Source organism: Neofelis nebulosa, chromosome 9 (assembly GCF_028018385.1).
Source record: "Neofelis nebulosa isolate mNeoNeb1 chromosome 9, mNeoNeb1.pri, whole genome shotgun sequence".
Taxonomy (NCBI): domain Eukaryota; kingdom Metazoa; phylum Chordata; class Mammalia; order Carnivora; family Felidae; genus Neofelis; species Neofelis nebulosa.
Window position 1 is genome coordinate 105,594,633 of NC_080790.1, and position 27,330 is coordinate 105,621,962.

The window sequence follows — 27,330 nt, forward strand, 5'->3', positions numbered from 1 at the left end:
GCCAGCACAGTGCATGGACACGGCAGATGCTCGATAAATAACCGTGTCTGACTTACCCTATAAGCCCTAATAGGGACGTTGCACCTGGGGGGGGGGGGGGTGGCTGAGCGCCCTTGGGGAATAAATATTAGTGATGAGTATTGATTTATTCTCCTCTTCTACCTGTGTATTTCCACTTGAAGGGCCACTCTCAGCACATCTATTCTTTCTGGAAATTCAGTTCAAAGAATTGAAATTCTTTAGAGCTCAAACAGTGGCAATTGGGTAGGAAGGTTAGTAGATTTGTCTGGAAAGTGACTTATCCCACCAAGCAAGCAGTTTGCACTCAGGTTCTATGTGTGGATGATGACAGAAGTACCTCCTTCACACACCCATCACTGTCAGGGTAGCTTTGCCTCTTTTCTCTCTTCTCTGTAAGAGGTGTTAGCCAAACATCAACACTTGCATCAACTCTGTAAGATGGGTTAGCCAAGCATCAACTCCTAGGTTCAGCATCTTTCAGTCTTTATTAATAAGAATCTTGCAAATGTAATTTGCTCTCCTTCTCAATAAGTAGGTCAGCCCCTTTTATCTCTTTCCTTCCATCTTCTACTCCCACCTCACATACCCATACAGATGTGCACAGAACATGTACGCCCACCATTCTTTCTTTTGTTCCAAACCAGAAAAATTCAATGTGATACTGTTCTTTGAAATACAATGACTCAGAATCGGTTCAGAATCAGTATGTCCCCAGCAAAACCACCAGAATTCTGAGTTTTTCCAGCAGGCTTCAGACAGAAGTGGAATCAACATATTCAAGCATAAAGTGAATTCCAGTGAGCTCCACTAAATAACACCAGTGCTTGAGAACACTCTTTACCTGGGCTGAAAGACATGTTCCTTTGAAGTCTCAGATGTCAGCAAAAGTATGTTAAAAATTTAATTATGATGTAAATGAACATACTTTTATTTCTTGCCGATTTTGGAAGCAGAAAGTCTATTTTATATGGGGACATGATGGGACAAAGGAAGTGACATAGCTTGTGATTTGCATATGCTCCTGAGGTTTCAAATCTAGATGCAGCTTCAAATATGGAAATAATAAGCAAGTCACAGTATCTTATCATGAGTCTATGTAATTATAAATCCACTTCAAAACACATATTGAGCATTTACTGTGTGGGAATTTTTAGTGTGTGGATGTGTAAAAGATAAGATAGCATTCCCTTCACCAAGTTTGTAGTTGCATTTGGGTGCAAGAATATGGATCTGGGGACACCCCCAGGGTGAAGACCTAAATGCAATACTCTGAAACCCAGGGAACCAGTAGTTTTTTATAGTCTCACAGATTCACACGAATAATAATTTTCCCAAAACACATTTTGATAACTAATCTAAGTTCTCACAATCAGGAATTTCCTTTGCATTACCAAACTCCTGACATAAAAATGAAGGAGGGCAGATTGAATTTTGTACGTGTGGAAGACAAGCATGAGGATGTGTATTGAATGGTCCAGATTCTTTTATGCCAACCATCAGTTCCAGTTATTGAAAGAGGTGTCCTATGCTCTCTATGTCCCTAATATCAAAGACATGCCAAATTTTCCCAAGTGCACATTAAAGAATTGAGAAAGCAAGTGAGAAGATGAGAGAGAGGAGACTTCTCAGGGAAAGAATACCTAACATCAGCTGCCTTTTGGGGGGAACCAGAATGTTCCTTAATCTTTCCAAACACCCCTGCTCTCCTTCCTCTACCCCACCCCACACTTGCCTGGTATATGATGACCTAAGATTTCATGGATATTTTCTCTGACTGGGCTCCCCTCCCTCACCAGGCCAAGCCCCACTTTAAATAGTCTCACAACACACAATGCTACTTATTTGTATCATTTGGTGTAGTGTAGCGGTTACCAACGTGGACTTGAGAGTGAGGCTGCCTCAGTGCAAATGGCTATGCCACTCACTAGCCATGTGCCTAAGTTAGCCACACTCCTTAACCTCACTGTACCTCAGTTTCCTTATCAGTAAAATGGGGATAATAGTAGGTGTCACCTCCTAGGCTTTTTATGAAGACTAAATGAGTGAATATTCATGAAGATGATCAGAACAGTGCCTGGCATATGGTAAATGCTAAATAAGTGTTCATTTAATAAGTAAACTTTGTGGAATGAGTTGTTTAATATGTCCTCATATGTAAGTTCCAACTTATTGGTTTGTGTCACTGAGGTATACTACATACCTGTACACAAGGTGGGAGGAAGGAAGTCATTACTAGTATTATTACCACTATTGGTAGTTAACACTTATGGCAGGTTTGCTCTATGCCCAGCAGGACAGTCACAACTTTATATTCATTATGTAACTAATCTTTTCAATAACTCTTAGAGATAGATACTCTATTGACACCCATTTGTCAGATGAGGAAACTGAGGCAGGGGACTAATAACCTGCCCGAGGTAATAGAGCCAGGGAGTGCTGGTTCATTCCCAGTGGGCTGGAGGAACATGGCAAGTCCTGGACCATCTGAGAAAGCTTGCACTGTAGTGACTGGGAACAAAGCAAAGAAATTAGGACAGTATGGTGGCCATGAAAATGTGCCCTTTAGATTTTTGCCTGCAGGTAGGGCTTGATTACCAATTCCCTTCATACACATACACACACATCTTGATGGTGGGCTAGACTCAGTGTCACGTTTCCAAAGATTAGAGTCTCATCCAAAGAGGAGAAGGGAAAAATAGTAACTTCACAGTGGTGTCACCTGGCAAACACTACCTTGGGTGAATAGTCAAGTGTAACATCACCAGTGAGGTCATAGGGATTTGCTATACGTCCTGACATGAGGTGATGAGTAGGGCACTTCGCTTTTGCCATGTTCTTTCTCAAAACCCATAACCCCAGTCTAATGATGAGAACAACAGACAAACCCAGATTGGGTACCTGGCCAATGCTCCTCAAGATTATCAAGGTCACAAAAAACAAAGAAAGAGGGAAAACTGTCACAGAAAGGAGACAGGGGAGACACAACTAAATGCAATGTGGTCCCTGGATTGGACCGTGGAATAGGAAGAGAACATTAATAGAAAATCTGGTGGGATCCACATACAATTTGGAGTTTAATAGTAATGGATTAAGGTCAATTTCCTAGTTGTGACAAATGTACCACAATAATGTAAGATGATAACCATGGGGGAAATTGGATGAGGGGTATAGATTCTGTGAGGGGAGACGTATGCTATCTTCACAACTTTTCTGCAAATCTAAAATTATTCCAAAATAAAAAGTTTATTTAAAAACACCCCCAGGAATTGTCATTACATTGGTTTAAGATATGGCCTGGGTTTGGGAATTTTTATAAGACCCTAGGCAATTCTGATGTGCAGAGAGGTTTTGGAAACCACTGATCTACATTCTTTTTTTTAATTTTATTTTATTTTTAATGTTTACTTATTTTTGAGAGACAGAGCACAAGCAGGGGAATGGCAGAGAGAGAGGGAGACACAGAATCCGAAGCAGGCTCCAGGCTCTGAGCTGTCAGCACAGAGACCAATGTGGGGCTCGAACTCATGAGCCATGAGATCATGACCTGAGCTGAAGTCTGATGCTTAATGGACTGAGCCACCCAGGTATCCCCCAGTGATCTACATTCTCAAGAGCTACACAGTTGAGCGGTAAAGCCAGTTTTTAAGTAAAGTCACAAGGGACAGCTGTTAAGATGGCCCTACTCCTGACCTACTGGTTCCTTCTCTGCTGTCACAGTGCAGTGGTTCTTCCCAGAACCATACTCCTTGAGAATAGGCCACATATACTCTCATATTTACTCTCAGAAACACATTTAGATCTCTCTGGTGGGAGACTCTAAGGTACTGGTTAGGACCTAATCCTAATCTTCTTTTAGGTTAGCAAAACAGATATTCAGATATAACCTTTGTAGAACCACAGTAAAATGGAGTTACTTATGTCAAGGACAAAATGGATATGGTTAACAGGTGCATTAAGGAAACATAACCTACCCTTATAGGAATTTACAGTTCTTCTCTGAAATCAGCAGAGGACCCAGCCAATCCCCAAAACTCCAAGTCTATCCATGCCATCTCTGGACTCATTGTTTCCCTGACTCAGCTACCCCGATCCAGACAAGAAAGAAGACCACTATGCAACCAATCAGCTGAAAAAACTAAATAACGTCTGTATTTATCCTACAAAAACTCCTTAGTCTGTGAGCAACTTGTAACTCACTGTGCCCACAGCCTTGGTTTTCCTGGTTTGCAAATCAAAAGCCTTGCAATACACTCATCTCTCTACTTTGTTTTATTTAGTATGCAGTTTGGTTTTTTGACACCTTCCAGCATGCACTGAATTTATTCCTGAGAAGCTGGGTGAATGGAACACCAGTAAATCAATTCCTATTTTAGGTGCATAGTGGGAGCTGACTGCGTAAAGATTTTTTGACAAGAACCTGTGGGCAATGAGAGCTTCCTCTTATAACAGACCTCCCATGTTAGCTCATTTAATTTATTTTAAAAATTGGGGGACTAGTGTTTTCTTGCAGCAGAGTGCTTCATAGCCTGGTCATGTCCCTTCCTCAGCCAAGAAAGTCATGGCTACTGTAATGGTAATGGATGCTGGAGGTGCCCTGTCCAGATCCTTGTTACTCTTTCCTGGCAGGTGCGCTGGTTCCCCAGATGCACAAACACGTCAGCTTTGCTCTTGTCTCAGGGCTTTGCGCCAACCTTCTGAAATACTCTCCCCACCATGATGGGTCCCTTCTCATCTGCAGCTTAACTCCCATCTCCTAAGAGGGGTCCCCCCTACCTCAGTCTCATGTTACCCCCACAACCCACTCCACCTCCTGCTTAGCCTCTGGCCCCATCTGATACTGCAGTGTCTATCTGTTTGTTCACTATTTGTCTCCTCCCACTAAAATGGTATTTCCACGAGAAAAGTTCTTGCCTGACGTTCACCCCTGTTTTCCCAGTACCTATAGCAGCATGAGGTGTGTAATAGATGCTCAATAAATACGTGGTGAATGCCAGGAGGAGGCAGGGAGAATTGATGCTATGGGCTCTAACTCTGAGTGATGAGGATCCACAGGGTTCAACCCACCCAATGCTCTCTGAGGCCCAGGAGGCAGTTCCAGGCTACCTGTAGGTCACTGAATGAAGAGACCACCCTTGTCCTGATTGTACCTCCTCTGCCAGCCTGCCCCTTGAGGTCCATCTCGATCCCTGTCTTTCTGGCCAAGGCCCCCACTGCTCTTTCTGGCTCAAAGCAGTCTGGCTTTGGCAGGGTTCAGTATGCTAAGAGCCCGACAGTCACACTGACCTCCCATGAGCGGGGTGGAAGAACTCTTGAGTGGCTCTGTGGAAGCTCAGCGAGGCTGCACGACGTCCCTATTACCCCCAGCAGCTACTTCCCAGAGGCATTTTCATAGCTCATGCCAGGAACCTCCCCTCCCCAAAACCTGCAGTGATTGCTGGCCCCACAGAGTGATCGGAGCCATTGGCATCACTCTGCAGGATGCTAACAGCAAACACTGAAAGTCAAATCCTCTAGGGCCCCCTGCCTGCTCTTCCAGGACTCCGTAAGCCTCATCTCTTCTGGAACGATGATTGTGGATTGAGGCAATCAATGTCAGGAAAATGCACGCAGGCCCCAACACAGGCCAGCAGGCAGGTCTGCAAATATCAAAACTACCCAGTTCAGAATGAGGCCTGGCCGCTGAGAAATGGCCATTTGGGAGGCCCCTGACCGTGTGATGTGGATCCAGGTGCCCTCTAGAGTAGAAGTATGTGGATGGTTGAAGGAAGAATTGGGTATTCCCTAGTGTGGGAGGCAGAATTCTGAGATGACTGTCACAATTCCCATGCCTGGCACACAGGCTCTGTGTGGAATCTCCTCCCACTGAGTGTGGGTGGCATCTGTGAATATGACAAGATGTCACTCTGTAATTAGGTTATATTATATGGAAAAGGTAAAGGGATTCTACATGTGTAATTAAGGTCCCCAAACTGTTGATTTTGAGACTATTGAAAAGGAGATTATCTGGGCATGGGCCTGCCCTGATCAGGTGAAAGCCCTGAAAAGAAGGTGCTGGTCCCTCTCAAAAACATTCTGCTGCCAGCCTTGAAGAAGTAAACTGCAATGTTGTGAGAGGGCCTGTCAGGGGCAGTGCGGTAAGGAACTGAGGATGGTTCCTGTCTGAGAGCCCTCAGGTAACTGGGCTCTCAGCCCTAGGATGCAAGAAATTGAATTCTGCCAACAACCTGAATGAGCTTGGAAGGGGACCTCAGGCTCCAGATAAGAATGCAGCCAGAGGGTATTATGCTAAGCGAAATTAGTCAGTCAGAGAAAGACAAATATCATATGACTTCACTCATGTGAGGACTTTAAGACACAGAACAGATGAACATAAGGGAAGGGAAAGAAAAATAATATAAAAACAGGGAGGGGGACAAAACAGAAGAGACTCTTAAATATGAAGAACAAACAGAGGGTTACTGGAGGGGATGTGGGAGGGGGGATGGGCTAAATGGGTAGGGGCACTAAGGAATCTACTCCTGAAATCATTGTGGCACTATATGCTAACTATATGCTAACTAATAAAAAATTAAATTAAAAAATTAATAATAATAATAATAATAAAGACTTATAAATAAATAAATAAAAGAATGCAGCCCCAGTAGCTTGTAAGAACCTGAGCAGAGAGCTCTGCCACGTCATGCCCAGACTGATGACCCATGGAAACTGTGAGATAATAAATGTGTGCTGTTGCAGCCTCTGGTTTTGCAGTAATAGTGTTAACACAGCAATAAATAAGAAACGCATCTGGGTTCTAGAAAGGCCTTGGTGCATTCCCGGTGCTGCCTCCTGAAATCAGAGGGCTTCTACCCGCTCCAGTCTCCCTCTGCTCCTCCACTTAGGGAAGCCTCATGGGTACTGTGGTGCAGCGTGGGGACTCTACTTAACAAGGGTTAATTTAACAAAGTCACAACAGTATCTTTACTTATGAGTGAGAGTTTGGGGTTGGATGCTTCCCAACATTTCTTCCATCTTGAGCTCCCCTGATGCTACGATGTAACCTACACACAGCACAGCACACTGCGGGGTTCCAAAGTGCCTCGAGAGGTAGGATCCAAGATGGGGTTCAAAACTAGGTCTTGAGTGACCAAAGGCCCCTACTCTTCGTTCTCTGCTAAAACACTTTGGATTTTGTCATTTACATGGTCTAGTTGGACCCTTGGTATAACGTTTGCACTCACTGATCTACAACATTCCATTTTCCATCACAGGCCTCAGCCCTGTTGTTTCACTTCTCACATTTCCAACTTGACTGTCTGGAGAGGTGGAGAGAACAGGCCACTCACCAATACTGGCTCTGAAGCACCAGACGTGGTATTGGCACTGGTGCTCTACTGACACTGTTTTTCAAAATGATGGGATGTGTTCATGAAGCCAGACATATTATCCTGAAAATGGTGCTGTGCAGTGTTGTTCTGCACCCTACCTGCCCCCTTTATATTTCTTTGCCACCTGGAAGCTGCAGCTCTGTGTTTACCGCAGGGTGTCCTCCAGAGACTGTGAGAGCTGATGCCTTCCTCTCACCCCCCGCTGGCAAGCTGGAATTAATTATTCCCTCTCCTGGTCCTCACCTCATGCCATTTTATTTTTAAAATATTAACAACAGTAAATTGGGACTTGCATTTTTGCTCAAAAACAAACCATTTGGTGCCTGTTTGCTTGGGGCCCACGGGTGAAATTAGCCCTAAAGTCACAAGATGTCATGAAGAGAGGGTTCTCTGATCCCTTCGGCAGGATACCAGAAGCAGCAAAACCTGCCAAAGTGCTTGATGGATACTGGTTGGAGGAGGACAGATCATGAGTGGGTGTGAGTTGGGTGTTTAAGGACCTAGAGAGTCAAAGATGTGATGAGGTTGGAGAAAGAGGTCATCGTGCCCAGGGTCAGGGGGCCTCGAGGATGGGAGGGACAGCCCACTGCCCTGAGAGAGGATTTGGAACACCAAAGAGGCAGGGGTTAATTCCCTGGAGCCAGCTTGAGAACAAGATATAAAAGAACAGGACAAAGAGGGGAGAGGGGAAGGATTCTGGAAAATGGTGGTACAGGGGCTGGGCGTGGTTGAGCCTTCTCTCAAATCAGCAGAATGGTCTCCTGACCTGACTGGGTGGGGGATATACTGGATGGAGCTGAGACCTGAAGGTGGACCAGGATGGGAATCTCAGCTCTGCCGTTTTCAAGCTGAGGGACTTAAGGTAATTTATTTAACCTCACTGCAACTCAGATTTCTCATCTGTAAAATGAAACTAATAATACCTCCTCGCAGGTTGTCATGGGAATCAAATGAGATGATGTATGCAAAAACCTTAGTTTACTGCATAGCACATTGATGCCAAATAAATGGTACCCAGCAGGAGCCCAATGAATAGGTGTTGAACAAACACAGGACTAAACTATTAATGCACCAAAGCTGGAGACAGGTATTGTGAAGCTTGGGGTGTCTGGAGATGACAGTCTGCAAAATTGGAGGAGCCATTCTTAATGCTCCACCTGTATCTCCTTGGCACCCACCTTTCCTGTACATCCTAAGGTTCTCTACTCAAGCTATGACTCACTGCCAGGGGGATTTCTCTAGTCTCTGGAGTAGGCTTGGTCTTCTATAGGGCTGGATGCAAGTTTATACCCCTGGGAATGACCCTTAGCCACTGAAGGCTGGGAGCTGGTTCGCAAATACTCCAGATTCCTTGCCCTTCAAACAAAGCAATTCAGGCCTGAGCTCCAACAGCTGGTAATCTGCTCACTAACGCTCCTTGCATTGGCTTCCTCCTCATTCTTCCTCCTCATCCCTGCTCACCTACCTGTGATCCCTAGGATCACCTCCCAAGTAAAATATGTGCACTCACATCCTTCCTCACCTTCTGCTTCTGGGAGGACCCAACTTAAGATAGCATTCTGACTGAAGAATTTAGAAACCTTTAAATTTTTTTTTTTTTTGGCAGGGGAGGGAGCTCAGTAAGGAAGCTGGTGCAGGATCTGAAAGAGTGAACAGTTCTTCTGCTCCAGGTCTGATCCTCAGGAGTCTGCCATCTAATACCTAAAGTGAGCTGAGAAAAGGACTGAGAGCAGGACTCAGAATGCTCTTTGAAGTGCCGGACTAGACAGCTGGGTGAGTCAGACATCCCCTGCTCATCTATGGAATGACTAAGACAAGGCTCTGGTGGGGCCTGCTGTGAGGCACCAAGGCAGGTGCCTGGCTTCTTTTCCATGACGCAGCAGCACAGTTGAAAAGCCTTCAGGGTTTTTTCCACTGCCTCCTCCCTTGGGTTCCCATTTCCAAATCTCTCATTGGGCAGAGGGCTGGCTGAGAATTGTTTCTACCATTATGGGGAGCTCTTGCAATTAGAGGAGAAAGTGGCGTTTGCTTAAATAGGGGAGGGTTTCTGGAAAGAAAAAGAAAAAAACTTCAAATACAACTGTCCTCGCCAAGGCAAGCCCAGGAGAAATTTCAGATAAAGAAATGTCATCGCAAAACAACAAAAAGGTGATGTGTTTTTTCCAGTTTGAATTCAGATCCTCAATGTTTAGAGAACATTTTCCTTTTGACTACCCCCTGAATTTACCAGACATCTGGGTCTGTGATTGTTTAGTTAACTTGGAGAGATGCAGCGAGATGTTTCAGGTGCCTTCTTCACCCAAGGATATCCAAAACTTAACCCCAAGGGCTTTAACTTTGGCAGGGTAATAATAATCTATGCCTAAGTTCCCTGGTTTATGGAATGTAGTGGAAGTTATGTAGCTCCAGGATGGACAGGGAGAGCCTAGTGCTCAGCCTGTGACAGATGGAAGAGCTTTCTCTGACTCAGGCTCCCAAGTTTGGTGGGGGCTGTGGTAGACAATTTTGCAAAAATGGTTGTAATAATTCCTCTCTCAATATCCATAATTTTGGGTGGCCCCCACCCATACTGACTCTGTACTTAGCCATGAGACTTACTTTGGCCAATGGGACAATAGCAAATGTGGCCTAAACAGACTTGAAAAGTGCTCATACATTGGTGCTCGTCCTTTCTCGCTGTTTTTGGATGATGAAAGATATGTGGTCTAGTCACCCATCACCCTAATCAGCAGCCATTACCAACCACCATTCATGGAAGTGAGGACATTACAGACCAACAAGACCCCAATCTATCAGCTGACTGAAGAACCACCTAATTAACCCAAAGGCCCATGAGCAATAAGAAATTGCTGTTTTAGGCCACTAGGTTTTGGGGTAATTTGTTACATAACAAGAAACAACTTCTTCAGGGAACCCCAGATAACACTTGTGCCCACATGACATGTAGATCTACCCTTCCTTTCTCTCCACTGGCTTCCTCCCACCCCCACACCGGGAGGGCTAAAGGGGGGCCTGAGCCTGATGCAGCACCAGTAGAAATATCAGATGTTTTCATATCACTGCACAATTGTTACATCTTTCTCAAAATATGTATTCTCATCACCACTTTTAAATTGTCATTATTAGACTCACCACCAAATACTGCCATTTAATGGTACAATTTTTAAAAGACTATATAGGACTATATCACAAATTTTAAAAATATTTTCATAACTGTATTTCAATACAATTTGTTTCATATGAAATTTTATGTATTTTATTTTATACATTAAAAAATGTCACTCTGCGAAGGGATTCATAGGCATCACCAGACTGTCAGCAGGGTCAATGAGAAAAACAAAAAGCTGATTCTATTCAGATGAAAAAAAAAATTGGTTGGTCTTATTTATGTGCAATTTATTTGCCCAATCTCGTCTCTCAAAATATTGACATAAATTATGAAGACATCTGAAGGGAAAAACTATGGCAAAATAACCCAAGAAACTTCTACCTGTGGTTGATTGTGGCACAGTACAGAACCACAAGAATGCCATAACTTTGGTATGCAGCAGACGCAAACTCAAATATCTACAGGGGTCGGGAAGATAATAAAGCTATGTGGATTGAACTAGGTATATAAAGACATGTAGTGTTAGGCTCTATGGCAAATGGGAGAGGAAATACCCTGCTTTAAGGCATTCATGTTTAAGATATCTGCAAATCCAGCATTGGCCAAATAAAGTAAGTTTCTGGATAGTAGTAAGCCTAGGGGCCATTAGTTTGCCATCCACGAATTAAGAGCAGAACTAGACATCTGGCCAACCTTCATCCTTGAGCCAGCTCTGCCTTTGACTAATTTGACTGCCTTTTCCAGGGCAGTCAAATTCTTAGGCTCCAGTTTTTACATCTGAAAAATGGTTGTTGTTTTTTTTTTCTTTTACCATCTTTCCTTCCAGAGCTGCCATGAAGTTTTAAAAATTAAGTCATAGTGAACTGAGGGTTACTGGAGGGGTTGTGGAAGGGGGGGGACAGGCTAAATGGGTAAGGGGCACTAAGGAATCTACTCCTGAAATCATTGTTGCACTATATGCTAACTAATTTGGATGTAAATTTTAAAAAATAAAAAATAAAATTAAAAAAATTAGGTCATAGTGGGGGGAACAATTTGAAAAAAAGAAACAAGTGTCATTAAACACTTAACAGGTTGAATTAATACAACTATTTGGTAAGTGACCTGATAAAGTATGCTTGTGTATATAGGACACATAATATGGCTTATTATGTCTGCTAAGAAACTGGTACTTCCCCCAATCAAATTGTGTGGTCCCAGTATATAAGTCATACACTTCCATAACACTCCACATTCACAACGCATTGGTATAAGCTGGGCACCTGGCCCAAGCTAGACCAGAGTCTTTCCCTGAGATTTTTGAACAGGGGATACAGAAAACAAATGGCAGTGCCTTTCCATAGTGGATGTGTAGGAAGCACAAACTGGGTGATGATATTTCTGGTATGTGGAAGGAGGAACTGGTGTTTTAACAAGAGAAAGTAAAGTCAATGTACAGAAAGAAGCAGTGACAGAAGGCAAAGCAAGAGCCTTGATAGTGTTTGAACACCTCTCTGTCCTTCCCATGGCTTGGCTGTTCAACATTTATTCACATTCTTTGAGCCAATTCATCTGCATTTTAGCCTAAACCATTTACCTTTGGGTTTTGTCATGTGCAAAACCAAACGGACATAAGCAATATCGTCAACCTTTTCAGGAAGCTCTGTTGGCAGCTCGGAATCACAGGAATGTTCCTACTTTGCTTTTACAGTTGTTGGGTCACTATTTGAGGCCAAAGATCTCTGAGGGTAACAGCAGACCGAGAGATTTCCAGATTGGAGTGTGGACTTGTGCTGGAGAGGAAATTTGAAAGAGTTGGAGGCAGTAGCGCCAAGGCAGCCCAGGGCAAGAGCAGCAGCACTGAACTGTGAGTCAGGAGTCCCGGATGCAGCTCTCACCATGCAGCTTTGGTAAGTAATTTATTTCTGGGCCTGGTCATTCGTCATTTTTCAACAATGCCATTTGTAAGGTTTGCCCAAGAAACCCAAATGTGTGATTCTCCCCAAATGAGAGGAGGGCAGAAAAGAAGGGGTGATATGAGCCATCAGGATCCTTTCTCCAAGGCAGTTCGTGCTGTGATCCAGAGGAGAAAATAAGAAATTGCATGGCTGTGTGGAAAGGGGACAGGCCCCCTCCCTGTACCAGGACAGTTCATGGTGGGGCCCAAAAGAGGAGCAATGGGAACTGCTTTATCCTTTGCAGAGTGGATACATTTTCCTCTCTGGTATCCTTCAGAGGCTGCAGGCTGACACAGCAGAAAGAAGAAAGGGGCTGTCCTGTCATTTCGTGAGATTTTAAATTTTGCTAAGTTTTTGGAGGAAGATTCTTGGAGCCAGAGATTGAGCCATTGTTACAGGGGGAGAGAAGTATAACGAAGGAGCCCTCTGTCCCCTGCCCAAGACCCCTATCCTCATGCTGTGGACACTCACCTTCCTCATCCTTCGAATTCATTCTCATGAATAACAGCATCTTTATTACTAAGTCAGAGGGTGAGTAGAGACTTTGGTCCAGTGGCCCAGGATAGTTCTTCTCTAAGTAACTGGTCACTGCTTTTGTGAGGTAGAGAACAGTGGAAACACCTCAACCCCATCAGACCCAGTTTAAGATGAATGTGAACATTTGAAGGAGCTACTAAGATCTCTAGGACATTGGTTCTCAAACTTAAGCCTATCTCAGAATCACCTGGAGGTGATGAAAACACAGACCCTGTCCCTCCCCATTCCACTGGAGTTTCAGATTCTGCAGGTTTGGGGTACAGCCTGAGAACTGCATTTTTGCCAGACTCTTAGGTGATGCTGATGCTGCTGGTCTAATGTCCATAGTCTAAGAACCAATGTCCTAGAGTAATGAGTCACTGATTGTGGAAGATCAGTAATATTGCACTTAGGATCTTAAATTCAAATCCAAGTTCTCTCTCTTAATAGCTGTGTGGAAGAAGGAGGAATCATTTTCTGATGCTCAAAGATTCATCAATTCCTACCTTGTCCCTTAAAATGGGAGCCTCTACTCTTTGGGAAGACCAGTACTGGGAAGATAGCTTCTATCATCCCTTCCAACCCTTCCTTTATTTGCCCCTCCCACCCCAGCTTAAGTACTCGGCAAGATAACGAAATAAGCAGTGAGCAATCCTAGCTCCCAGCCTCCTCCTTGCCAACTTGTTTTTTGTTTTCTCTCAGATCTGCCTGCTCATAGCAAGATTGCATTTTCTGCTCCTCCAAGCTGCAAACCTCCTGAGAAAGGTTCTGTGCTTTGGGGTGGATGGGTGGAGGAGGGAGGGAGGATCTTAGGTACTCTAGCTGTTCTGTCTGACTTCGCATATCTCTGCAGCCCTTTCTCCTTTGGTGGGTCCCAATGCCTAGACTTGGAGCAGAACTAGTCTGATTCTGGCTGTTGGTCCCAACCATTTTTTCCCCAATCAGACTAAAACAAAAAGCACTGACTCCTGGTTATGTATCCACTGGTTCATGGAGAGGAAAGGGGCAGCACTTAGCACCTTGATAGGACCTTGATCAAACAGTATCTTCTCTGAGTCAAGTATAGAAAATAGCACCCACCACTTAGGAAGTTCCTGTACAAATTAAATATAATACTAGTTACAATAGACCATAATATAGTAACCAGTACATAGTAGATCCTCAAAACACAATAATGGTTTTAAAAATTTTTCACAGAAACCTCTCCTATTCTGTATAGACCTAGATTTACAGGACTTCTCCCAAAAAGCAGAATCTGAGGTCATGGCCACAGTTAGTGTTGTTTTGGGGGGCTTTTCCAACTTTGAAAAGAAATCATTCTCTGAAGGCAACTCAGGAGCATACATTTTGCAGTTCGTATAATTTGCTTGTGCAGGCTTTCTATTTATTGGTTTATGAATAAAACTAAAGGTTTTGACAATGAGGTGAGACACGTAGGAATCTTGTACACAAGGCTGGCTGCGAGAGTCTGTGTTTGCACCTCTCTGCCTGTATACTGTGTGCACATACAAAAACACACATGCAGACACACAGTATTCAGTAAGGAATCCAACCCTCCCCAACAAACAATCTAACACAAAGCTGAATTCAAAATGAAGCCAACAGATGTAGCTTTAAAAATGATTCGCTAAATAGCTTACAGCAAATTTCTTTTTCTCAAGCTAAAGAATAGTAGGAAATTTTGCATACCATCTCTTTTTAACTCCTTAAGGGCCTTAAATCCCAAGGCACTGAGCAAGAGGGGACTAGCATTTCGTTAAACCATAACTGAGCCTCTTTGGTCTCCAGACGTTATTCTGAGAATCACAAAGCCACTTTGAAAGCAGAGATGCTATTCAGAGGCATTTTTAAAAATCCTCCCCCAAACAGAAAAATCCGACTGTTGACACATTTTCCCAATTTATCACGCATGCTGCTCAAGCTAAAAAATAATGCGATACCAAGACCTGTTTCTTTAAGCAAACTCAACATTATAAAGAGGAAAAGAATGGCCTTCACATAACTTGCAAAAAAGAACCCTGGAAATCTGGTATGCTGAATGACGGCTAACAGACATGATAACAACAGTTCCTCCCTTGCTCCCAGACTAGTGGAGGGAATAGCACTTCACAAGCCTTAGCTCCTTTATGTGCCATGACAGCCACGTGACATATGCATGGCAGTTTATTGCTTGCTTTTTACAGATGTGAAAACTGAGGCTCAGTTCAGGTTACGTAAGTTGGTCAGGGTCATAAAACTGAAGTGGCAGAAATGGGCCAGGTACACAACCATCTCTCTCAATCCAGCACTCAGTGAGCTTCTCCGGATAGTTAGTTTCTCCTGGTTACTCGTACCAACATTTCTCACTTGACTTTTTAGTCCAGAGGGCTGAGTTCTTTGGATTTTGCTGACTCATGTTCTACATGTCAGGAGCATGCTTTCTGTTACAAGATCTCAATGGATTACGTGCAACTCATGGGAAAACTCATAGGAAAATTCACAAGGTGTTGGTAAAAAAACACAGACTTTGCAGTCGGAGATAAGATTTCTAAACTCTTTTAGAATTTAGGCTGCCATAGAGATTCAATGAGATAATGGATGCCAAAGGTCTAGTGCACCACACCACAATCATTCAATAAGTCAGTTACTTTTTTCTTATTGTTATCAAGTGGTATCTGTGTTCCCAGTTGGAGGAAGTAGGGTACAGGGTAACTGGCCAGAGGTTTTAGACTTGTTTCATGAGAAGGACTAGGAAAAAGAAATGCAAAATTCAATGCTTAGTTGATAACAGCTTTTTCTTAAAGACAAATGGGAGTGATTTACCATGTCATGCCTCAGTTTATTTTTCTCCCCTAGGCAAGAGAACACTGGATACGTGAAAGGAAAAGTTAGAAGCTGATGTGTCTGAGGACATTTTCTGGGAAGACAACTCAACATGGAGCTCTTGTATACCCTATGCCATCATTCTAACAGAGAAGCAGCAAATATGTGACCCTGAAAATAAGAGTTAGCTGAAGCCACCAATCTATCCCCCTGGTGACTCTGGTAGGAATGGACAGCGGCATCAAAACTCTCTTTTTTCAGGGCACCTGGGTGGCTCAGTTGGTTAAGCATCCGACTTCAGCTCAGGTCACAATCTCATGGTTTGTGAGTTCGAGCCCCACATCAGGCTCTGCACTGACAGCTCAGAGTATGGAGCCTGCTTTGGATTCTGTGTTTCCCTCTCTCTCTGCCCCTCTCTCTTTTTTAACTGTGTATTTGATATATGTCAAATAGCTTGGCTCTGTATGTGAAATTGACTTAAATCACTCACAGGCAATGGTTTTTCATCTCTGAATATAAATCTGCTCTTATCAATGCTTTGCTTGAGCATCACCTGATTCTTCATTAGCATTTTAACCCCTGATTCACAGGAGATAAAAAAGCAGGTCCGAAAAATAACTATTTGCTGAAATTTGGCAGCTAGTAGGGGGTGAACAAAAATGCTTCCTTTGGGACATAACTTCATTCCAACATTTAGGGTGAATCAACCTTCCCGAGTTGTTTTAAGTGTAACATTTGGTCAATAAAAGGAGGAATTACTTACAGTGGTAGAATTCTTTTCTCTGCAAAAGAGCAGTTGGTATTCCCATTCATTTCCTGTATACCTGGTGTGTGACAGGCACTGTTACAGGTACCAAGGGTTCAAAGATGGTTAACATATTGCCCTTGCTCTCAAAAACTTTTATAGTCTGTTAAGGAAGAGAAATGCATAAATATGTAATTACAAAGCACTGTGATAAATCATACAAGGGAGATGAGAGCATTGCTCATTGGTAAGAAGAGGCAACTTTCTAAAAGCAAAAGTTGGGGGACTAACACACACTTCTACTCAATCCTGAATCATTGAACCTTGTTTAACAAGACAGAGTTCTCAAAGGAGGGAAGTGAATTGGCTTGGGAAGTCCTGTCATCAAAAAGATGCTGCTGTTTCTCTGTCACCTTATTCTTGTACTGCTCCATGAACTTTATAGTCATGGCTAGGTTTTTTTTCTGGCCTAGGAGGTACCATGTTCCTCAAAGCTTGACCTGTTTCCCCATGAGTGGCGGGAATGATCTATATAGGAAGAGGTTCTAATAGATGGGGATACAGGAATACAGACACACATTTAAAGAAAATTTTAGTGATATCCTAGTTGATTGTCATGTCAATAGAGACAAATCTACATAAGGGAATATCTTAGATATTTACTAAATTCCTCGATGGCTGAGGCTGGTTCTTAATACATATTCTGTTTATGATGTAGCAATCTCTCTCTGGATACTGATCACTCAGTAAAAACCTTCAATCAATTGCATATACTGAATAGAGAACCAAGTTCGTTTCTAAGTTGGGTTAATATCTTAGATTCAAAAAGGGATACCATGTGAAACAGGTCTTCTAAAATAATAATACCTCAAAAGGGGATGCCCAGAAAAATGCACTGAGGGCTGAAACATGCATTTTTAATTTACTGCTCTATAGTAATCAGTACAGTGTTTTCCTGGTAAATGACAGATGCTCAATAAATATTTGTTGAATTAATTAATTAATTAAGAGTGCCATAATGACAGCTGATTATGTTTGAGGAATACAGGGATAGTCATCTTGAAACAGGAAAAAGTGGATATGTTCAGCAATTTCTCTGGCCTAAATCAGGAATGTTATCTCTATTTCTAGTGTTATAGTGAAGTTACAATAGGCTTTCCCATTAAAATAAAAAATTCACTTGACAGGACTATTACATAGTCTTCCTAGCAGACTCACAAGCATTTACTTCCCTCTACTTTCTGTTTATTGATGGAGAAGCCTCAGTGTGAGTTACTTCTAGCTAGCTGTCAGACCAATCTCAGACTAGCTGCAGAGAAATTTAAGAAATAGACTGCTTTGCAATTTTTCAGTCATTATTTTTTGAAATTGTACAAAAGATGAATATGAAGAAAGGAAATCAGCAATTTTGTCTAAGATTCTCCATTGGAAAGGAATTCTGTCCAACTTGCAGAATTCTCAGAGCTATACCGAGGTATTTCGAGGTATTTCTCTGAAATAGGGGTGAAGCCAGGGGGGTACCTATAAGGCTTTCATTTTCTGATGTGCTGCCATCAGTAAAGAATAGAAGCCACTCACTCAAGCCTGCAAGCATGAAAAGTCATCTCCCAAGTTCAAAATCTGTGACTGGTGTTATTTGGATACCGGAAGCGATGAGACCAGATGGTCATTTTGCAGAACCTCCCATTTTAGCAGGAATATAACCTTGCTCTTCAAGCATAAAAGGGACCATTTTGGAAGATGGATGAGGTGAGTCAGCAGAAAGTGCAAACAGTCTCAGTTTCTGACAGGCGAATTAGCCATGTTTGGGTAATAGGAACCAAATCAGTTCAACAACAAGAACAACAAACCCAAAAGCAAAAGAAAAGATTAGTGAGTTGTTCTAGTTCCCCCTTCACATGGAACAGAATTTGGCTTCCTTTACCAGCTAAGAGGATCATGTATATTTTTCCATGACCACAGAAAACAATCCATAAACCTAGTGCAGCTGTCATTCAGCATCAATCTGGCGCTGGCATTGCAATTCACTTTGACTTTCTCTAGAACGACTGTTAAGCATTTAAAAGGAAACATGAACCCTTACACAGGATTTCCCCCCGTCTCCTTTTGGGGATACAGATTAATTCTTATCATCAGTTAATCACTACTGAGGCTAAGCTCTGTGAGTCAGCAGCGGTAAGAAAAACAGTTAGGATCTCCTCTTATAATATCATGCTTTACTTCAGTAAAAAGATGCTGAAATATTGCAGTAGGAATGGGATTGTAGCAACAAGGAGAACATGGCTTTTCTGGAACACAGGACTTTAACTCACATGTGATTATGAGTTTAATTAATAAATGTTGTACTGCCAGCTGCTAGCCTCTGAACTTTAAATCGCCTAGGCTTTAAAGCTTCCCCTTCTCCTGTCCCTTGACCTCAAAGCTTTTTGGAAATGTTACTCTACCTCCCCACCCCTAGCCCATCCTTCAAATTTGATTAGTTTTTCAGCTAGCTACTAACATCATGTGATTCAGGTCATATGGAATTGTTACTTTTTAAGTACTTAAGAGTTCACAGATCCCATAAAAGTGTCCATTTCTCTTTTTCTAAGTGGCAGAGGAAGAGAGAGGAGAAATGAAACAATAGTAGCTAATTGTTTTAAGTCAGACACAGGAGAGCATCAAAAGGGGGTCTAGAAAGGGGGGGGGGGCCCAGCTAATTAGATTGGAAAAAGAATTATGAAAAGTTTAAGCAGGTTGTAGGAAATAGTCTGACAGACAGAAATAAATCTGATTGAGATGGAAGAAGATCCCCACAACAGCAATGGCTCAGATGAAGGCTTTGGGGAAAAGGCCAGGATTACTGAAATCTGACCAGAAAGGCTTCAGAAAAATGGTGTCAAAGAAATTATTGGGGGGGGGGGGGGAGAGAGAGAGAGAAAGGGAGGTTGAGGAGGAGCAAGGCTGTGGATGTAAATTAATCTTATAATGGGGGAGGGAGTCGAATCAGGTACTGAAACAATATTAAGGCAGTGCCAGCTGAGACCAACAGGTCACTGGACCCAGACCTATTACCCAGAGTTTTCAGCACTGATTTCATTAACTTCTGAATGGTTGGGATATTGGAAAATATTATTTCAGTTCTGTCATTCTACAGATGAACAAACTGACTTTCAATGGTGGTTGAGTGACTTTTTTAAAGACAGTGTGATTCCAAAACAGGAAATTACAAGCAGACTTCAGGGCTAGAACCAGGTCTCCTGGCTCCTGATCAGCAAGCATCCTTGACATCATGCTCTGCGGCCCAACTGAGGGGGAAAAGATATTGGAAAAGAAATGATATACATTCTCTGTGCCTGATTTGACCAATATGAAAAATGTGGATGATGCAAGAGGTCGTATAATAGATAGTTAATAGCTTAGTCTCTGGACTCGCTGGGATTGCTTTTAAATCCTGGCTCTGCTCTGTGATCTTAGGCAAGTTTTTGACCCTTTCTTTGCCTCAGTTCCCTCATCTGTAAAATAGAAATAATAATGGTACCCTGGTTATGGGGGTGTTATGAAGATTCAGTGAACTAGTACAGGTAAAAGCTTTTAGAATTAGTGGCTCACTCTTCTCCCTGATAGGTCCATTCTGATGAATCACTGCTTTGGGTATCTCTGTTCTTCTTAATCAGATCTATGGCTTACTAAATGTTATCTAATATCATAAATGAACTCATATTATTACTGTGGCTTGCATTATTCATTTAGAAATCAGAAACTGGTTATACTTTTACATTGGGTAAAGTGCACTGAAATCCTTGTGAAGAAAATTATGCAGAAATGTGTAGCAATTATTGTTATAGCAATGATCGTAATTCTGAAGCTGCAGCTAGAACTCTCTGGAAATTTCTCTGAAATCCCTTTCCCCCTTTGCAACTAATTTTTTTTTCAAAAGTCTTTCTCTACTCACCATGTCCTGTTTCCTCAATGCTACATGGTGTCTCCTCCCTCCCTCTTACCAGATACTTGGAAGGCCCTCTGCATTCAGTTTAAGAACTACCAGTTTGACCTCTGAAATGTCACTATTTCCAAATTTCCCCCAGGGAATCAGCTTGGAAATCAACATATTATCCTAAGGCTGTCTCTCCTGCCAGTGTTTTGGTGAAGAACAGATGAGGATAGTCCCTTGACACTTCAGAGCAATAATTGAAATAGCGACAAGATCTATGTCTGCAACCACCACTTATTCCTCCACATGAAGCCATTGACAATTTCAATTCAGCAGTTCTGTCAGCATTTGGAATTCTGAAGCTCTGCTGTGCAAGTAGTAACCACAAGATTAAAAATGAAATAGGTATAGTTCAGACCTTGAGCCAGCCCTGGAGTGAGGGTACTCGGCCAAAGTCAGCAAGGATAGTAGGGAAAGAAATATTATATTCTGTCTACCTCACCTCAGTTTTCCACATTTTTACTACAGCTCTTTTGTTGTTGTTCAGTTTTAGCCACTTGGGGCTGGTTCTGTGCGTCATGCTGCCTGAAACATGCACAGAAAAACTGGCACCTATTTTCATATAGCTAGCCAATGTATTTGACAATGCAGAATACTCAGAAGGTGTGAGAGGGTGTTCTGCAGGTTTATTATTCAAGTGTACTTTCTTGGTACCTCTAATTCCTGGATTCCTGACCTGCTTTTCAATCTCTCTGGTAGGTGCTCATCTTGTATAATTTGTTCTAGTCAATAATGAAAATTTTGAAACTTACAATTAACTTCTGGGCAGGACTCATATCCTGAAAGGGATCTTAAAAGATGCCTCAATAAGGACTTACTTCTTTTTTCTTTTAATTAATCATCCTTTATACCAATTTACTCCCCTCTATTTCTGGAAGAACTATATAATCCAATCTGTGAATAGCAATTCTCAGATGTTAAAAAGGACCTGATTACTTTATTATATCGGCTTCTGCTCTGAAATCAACTTTAGATGATAAAACACCAAATTACCAGCATGGTATATTCAAGGCCTTCCATAGAAGGCATCAAGTCTCTGTTCCAGTGTATTCCTCAACGTAAGCTCCCCACTACTCAAATGGATGGCATTTGCTGTCCATAACTTGGGCTTACCTTACCTGTAGTTCTGCCTACGCTGTAACTTTTACTGAGAAGATCTCTCCTCCAACCTCCAAAAGCCAACTGGAGTCCTGCCTCCTTGCTCAGATCATTTGAGTCCACTGCAACAATGTCCTCCTCAGAATTTACCTTCCTTATTTCTGGTCACATTCACTTGGCAAATAATTATATACTCCCTCATGATTTTTCTTCCACTGTTGTATTATATTTTCATTCTGGCATTATTTATTGATTTTATTGTTTATTGTTTTTACTAAGATTACTACATGCTAAATTTATTGAGGTCAAAGACCATATAAACATGAGACTTTATATCCTCCATGGGGTTCATTTATGTATCTGGTACTCACTGATTGGTCAATATCTTCCTATTAGGTTGGTCCTTGCTGACAAGGGGTGACACTGCAGAAATGGATCTACGCTGAGGCTGACAACACCAATTTTCTTACCTTTATAGAATTGAAAAGCAGTTCCATAATGGGGGAAAAATAGTTTATTCATAGTGCATCATATAAAAAGCAGATTTATCTATTTTTATCCTTCATGTCTCCTTTTTCAACCTCTTTCTCAAGTTACCTCTCATTTCTACTAATCATCAAAACCTACATGTTCTGCTGAAGGCTGGCTGCTATGAAAAGAGGTGCCACTGGCAGAAATATCAGTTTTCTGGTTGATAACCATCAATCTGGGGTTAGCACTTAAGTTTAGGAATGTCTTTAGTCAAGCTAATTAAGGGGCAATTTATTGTGTTTGTGTATGTGTGGTCGTACATGTTTAACAGAGTAGAAAAAAATTGTAAATTCTTGGGAGATTTTACCATGGAGAGGTTAAGGAGATTATAAATGGTTTCGTATTCTGAATGCCAAGGTGATAATGCAGAAAATGCCAATGAACAAACAAGTAGGTAGCATCAGAGGGTCTGCATGAATGTTTCCTGGCACATCCTTGTGTCCATCTGTTCCTGCCTCTTCTTGCCGTATTGCCCTGGATGTTTAAAATTTTAAACTTAAAATAGAAAATCTCTTCATTTCCCCCCTGAACCTTATCAATAATATAAATGCTAAATTCATGCTTAAATTATGTTTTTCTTTAATTTCTCAGTAAGCTGTTCTAGAACTAGCTCCATAATTGTGCACATCGCCACTTCTTCCCAAATACGTGCCCTTTGCCAGCTTCACTGCGGTCTTCTACCTCCACCCCCCATCCCCCCAGTCTTCCACTAGCAAACAAACCCAGCAGTAATTACTAATGTCCAAGCACGTAATTCTGGCAGCATTAGGCTTTTTCATTTGACGCAACTACGCAGAGCTGTCTGGACATGCAGCATGAAGTCAAAGCATTTTAAAAGCCTCCTACCCTTTTTTTCTCCCCTCCTCCCATCACTAAAACACAGTTGTTTATTTCGTTTGCGGATTGCAGAGTTAAAAAAATTCCTCCACGCAGTTACATACCCCTGAAAATTATTTTTACACCCATATATAGTAATAGATCAACTTATATTTATGTGGAAACACATGGTTATTTATAAAATTGAAAAACACTAGGAAATAAATAGCTGGGAATGAAAATATCTTATCTATATGGACAGGGCATTTTAGCAGCTCTAGTATAGAAATAATCAGAGTTATGATGAACAAAAACAATCCAAGATCTTATTGTGAGGCTTTTCAAAGGATCATGACAGCGTTTCTTTAATGCGTTGCATATATTCTTACATATGACGCTGTTACTCTTACTTAACAATTATTCAAATAGCACAGTTTTGCTCCTGGTCATTTTATGCCTATTTTATTTATATCAAACAGCAAGAAACATCCCTGTGGTAATTTGTGTTCACTCAGAGGCCCCAAGCCTCAGAGTAGAAAATGGTTAAAGTACTTATCACTGCCTCAGCAAAATCCCGCAGTGCCATAATAGAAATTGCAGTAGATCTTTAGGTCAGAGTCCGGTTTCAACCTAACACCTGCATTACCCTGAAGGACAAAGTTGCATTTTCCTGAGGAAAACCAGACTTAATGATGTCAAAATCAAAAACTATCAGCCTGAGATAACCAATGTCCATAGGAAACACTTCCACTCACTCTGAAACCATGGCCAAGGAGATTAAATCTACACCCAACAGGACCAATAATATTTCTCAGAGATGTATTTGTGTGAGTGTGTGCTTCTGTTCATGCCTAATTACAAGGATGGGGGAGAAGGAAGAGGTAGTGGGTTTCATTTTTAAAGTTGATTCTTCTTAAAGTTGATTCTACCCCCATATATATATTTTTTTATCAAATAGAAATATATATGGAAATATATCACTTTTGTAAACAGATCATGTTGGCATCTTCATATATACCTCATTCATGTGCACCCGCGGTCTGTAGACAAATATACTCTGTGTTAAAAACAAAAACAAACAAAACCCTTGATATCCGACTGAAGGATGAATGCAGATTTTTTTTTAATTTGTTTATTTCCTACCTAAAAAAGGGGTAAAAGGTAACATGAAATTTTCCACAAGTAGACTTATTTTTTTGAAGCTATGCAGGAGCTGAGGATGGGAGCAGGTAACTACCTGCACAGGAGTCCTATGGGAAGGATTTTTCCCCCCTTTTAAAAAATTTTAACCTACTATGCGTTCTCTATGAGGGAGTCTCTGTGAGACCAGGGTCTCACAGAGGCAATTTGGCCTCCAGCCCTGAATACCCAGCTCTGGCCAGGCATCTCTGCTGCAGGTAGATGCGGCGCTGCTGCCGACCGCTGTCCGCGGTGCTGAAAGGTCGCGGGCGCCTGTGCGGTCCCTCGGTATTGCTGTCCAGGGTGCTGACTGCGGGCCGCCGCAGTCCCCGAGGCGAGCCCACCCCCGCCAGCCCTCCGCAGAGCCCTCCCACACAGCACGACCCGCCCGCCTCCCGCCAGCCTGCAGTTGACGTGGAGCAGGCGGCATAAATCAAGTCCGCGGGGCATGGAGGCTGCTGCCGCTGCTGCAGCTCAGCTAGCCCGGGGCGGGAACTCCCCCTTCTCCTTTCGCCTCCCCAGCTCCCACAACCTGCCCTCTCCTTAATTCTTCCCTGGATAATAGCGCCTTAACGACAATAGTCAAACTAACAGGGTCAGAACGGCAGGGTTTGTTTGTTTTGGTCTACAGAAAAAAAAAAAAAAAAAACAAAAACCCAGCAGCCTAAAGACCTCTGAAAACTGCATCGCAAGATGGAAGAGAGAGAGTCCCACTACTGTTTCGAAAGAGTAAGTTATTATTCGGTACGTATCCTTGCGCTTCCTCCCCATCGCTCCATCTGCAGTGTCCCCATTCCTCCCTTCCCTAAGCAGCTCACCTCGAAAATACTTTATAAAGCCCCAGACAGGAGCTATCCCGACGCGCACACACGGAATACCGCACCCTAGGTGCACAAATACTTGTATTTGCTCAAGCTCACTTGGTCTCCGCGGTTGTGGTCCCCTCTGGGTATGCAGCCATCCAAAACCAGGACCTCCACGACCTGAGGTGGAGGCTCCTTACCTTGGCTTCTTCAGAGGGTGGTGTTCGCCCGGCCCCTGCAGGTCGCAAGTGTGGAGGAGCCGCCGGGCTGGGAGGGAAGGAGAGACAGCGCCTGACCTCCCCGAGGTTTCGTCTTCAATGCAACGTGAGCTCTGCCCTCATCAAAGATGGCCGTCCCTTTTGACGTCAGCAGCTTTTAATAGCCCTCTTCAGGAGGGGCGGGGAGGAAGTGTGTTGAGGGGAGGGCGGAGGGAGGATGGAAGCTGGTGGTGGGAGGGGAGGAGCCGAGATGTGCGGACTGCTTGACTCAGCTCCCGGGGCGCTTTACTGCAAACCTTTGTATTGTAGTCTTTTATAAACACCTGAACGGGACGATTCTTATGACTCCATTTTAACACCCGGGCTCGGGCAAATACATTTATCTCGCGACTGGTTTTCTGATATTCTGCGTGTGTGCGTGTGTCTGTACATACGTATCTGTTTGTGCATATATTATATGTGTGTTATATATGCGATAAACATGTGATATATATAATTTTTCTCCCTGCTGAGTTGTCTTTGATTGAGTCATGGAAGGGGAGGGGAAGGCAGAGGAGTAGAAGGGGGCGGGGGAGGGAGTCGAGAAGATTTCAGTTGCAATTTGTTTTTTCTAAAGAAGCGGCTCGGAAGGGGCATCCCTGTCAACCCTTGCCAGCTCCATATATGGCCAGGCTACGTGGGCTGCTATTTTTATGAGTGAATTCTTCCATTTTATCAAAGCAGCATCGAGTGCTTGGAGTTTGCATTAGTGTGGTCAGTTGGGGAGACAGACTCGTACACGTTATTTTAAAGTACGTCAGAGCAATTATCTCTGGGAGATATAAAATGAATTGGGAGACGGGGGAGGGAAAAGTAGTTAACCCAACCAGCGTGGGTTTGCTGGAGTTCAAGCCTTGGAGTTGAGAGTTGTTTATAAAGGGCAAAATCGATGACGCTGTTTTCGGTTGAATTTGCAACCGGAGCCTGGGGTTTTATGTTGGGGTTTCTTAGGAATAGTTCACGGAGTCGCATACGCGCCTTATAGGACCGCCCTGACCTCCAAGGGGAGTGTGGAGGACTGCGGATTCAAGGATCTCTGGGACACTACAAAATTCTGGTGGTTCATTCAGTGCGCAAACCCAGGCTAGGTTGGGGGCCGCTCAAAACGGCGTGGGAGAGAAAAGCTACTTGTGCTGGTCATATGAGAGATTAATAATAATAATCATAAAGCAATAATCCTAACTGTCCTCCTTTGTTGTGTATTAGGCACTGAGGGAGGGCGGGTGGTGGGGTATGCAAATGGTTCCGCGGTGGCAGCCTCTCGGATGATTCACAGGTGTTGGGGAGGCTGTCGCGGGGCTTTCCGCAGGGAGGGAGAGCTGGGGAGCGCGTGGGAGGTGGGGGACCTCGGCTGAAGAACTGTTTGTACTTTTCCGGGAAGGATGCGATTAGAAGTCGTGCCTCGCAATGTTGAAACTTGATGGCCTCTTTCAGGCGATGGAAAATCCTGGTCTCGAGTCCGGAAAAACAACGCACTGCCCCCACCCCTGCCACCACACATACACACACAAACACCCCACCCCCACCCCCAGCACACCCGGCTCTCTGGCCTGAGAACCAAGCTCAAGTTTTTAATTGCAAGCTATTGTAGAGAGAATCCTAGGAAAAGAAAGAAGGAAAGCAGAGTTATAAGGGGGCGTTTAGAGCCAGCAGAGCTGTAAGAATTAAATAAAGGATGCCTTTAATTGAAATAAGTAGAAGTCATTGTTTCTTAAAGATTCCCTGACCCAAAGGGTATTTTGAAATATTAATGTTTTCAATAATAATTAACAAATACTGTTTGGATTTTTATTAAAGCTGGATTCCTAAAACAAGGCATGTTGCTGAAATATTCATTAAACATTTAAGATTCTTATACAATAAAGAAGAAGAAAATCTGCACGGTCCTCAGATACTTAATTGGCAATAAAATTCTTAGTTACAGTTCTCACTTTCTTTATAAAGCAAGCTGGAATGGGCTCAGGGAAGTGGTGACAAATGCAATGTCACTACAAAATCCTTTAGAGTCAGGATTTGTTTCCAAAATGTGGCACTTATTTAGCACATAGAATCTTCCTGGGGAAAAGCCTGCAGTGAGGAGAAACAAAATATGTGTAAGGCCCTCAGACTGGAAGTCATTCATGCAGAAAGTTTTGTGAAAGAATGGAGGACTTGGGGGATATTCCAGATTTAAAAA

The 27,330-nt window shown here is 42.8% G+C and overlaps 1 protein-coding gene and 1 long non-coding RNA gene across 5 annotated transcripts in view; one reads left to right on the top strand and one right to left on the bottom strand.

Moving 5' to 3' along the window:
* The window catches only part of SNAP25 (synaptosome associated protein 25), an 85,500-nt gene extending 60,242 nt beyond the window's left edge, over positions 1 to 25,258 (bottom strand). The window contains exons 1-2 of one of the 4 annotated variants that reach the window (XM_058684888.1): positions 25,098 to 25,254; positions 16,516 to 16,660 (exon numbers count right to left, since the gene is read on the bottom strand). The gene's annotated coding sequence lies outside the window, so the exon portion shown is untranslated. Of the gene's footprint in view, positions 1 to 16,515; positions 16,661 to 25,014; positions 25,034 to 25,097 lie in introns of those variants that run through there. The other 3 variants (XM_058684890.1, XM_058684887.1, XM_058684889.1) reach the window with 3 other exon arrangements.
* LOC131485420 (uncharacterized) overlaps positions 24,364 to 27,330 on the top strand; it is a 165,714-nt gene continuing 162,747 nt past the window's right edge. The window contains exon 1 of the long non-coding RNA XR_009248836.1: positions 24,364 to 24,838. This is a non-coding gene — a long non-coding RNA (uncharacterized LOC131485420). The remainder of the gene's footprint in view (positions 24,839 to 27,330) is intronic.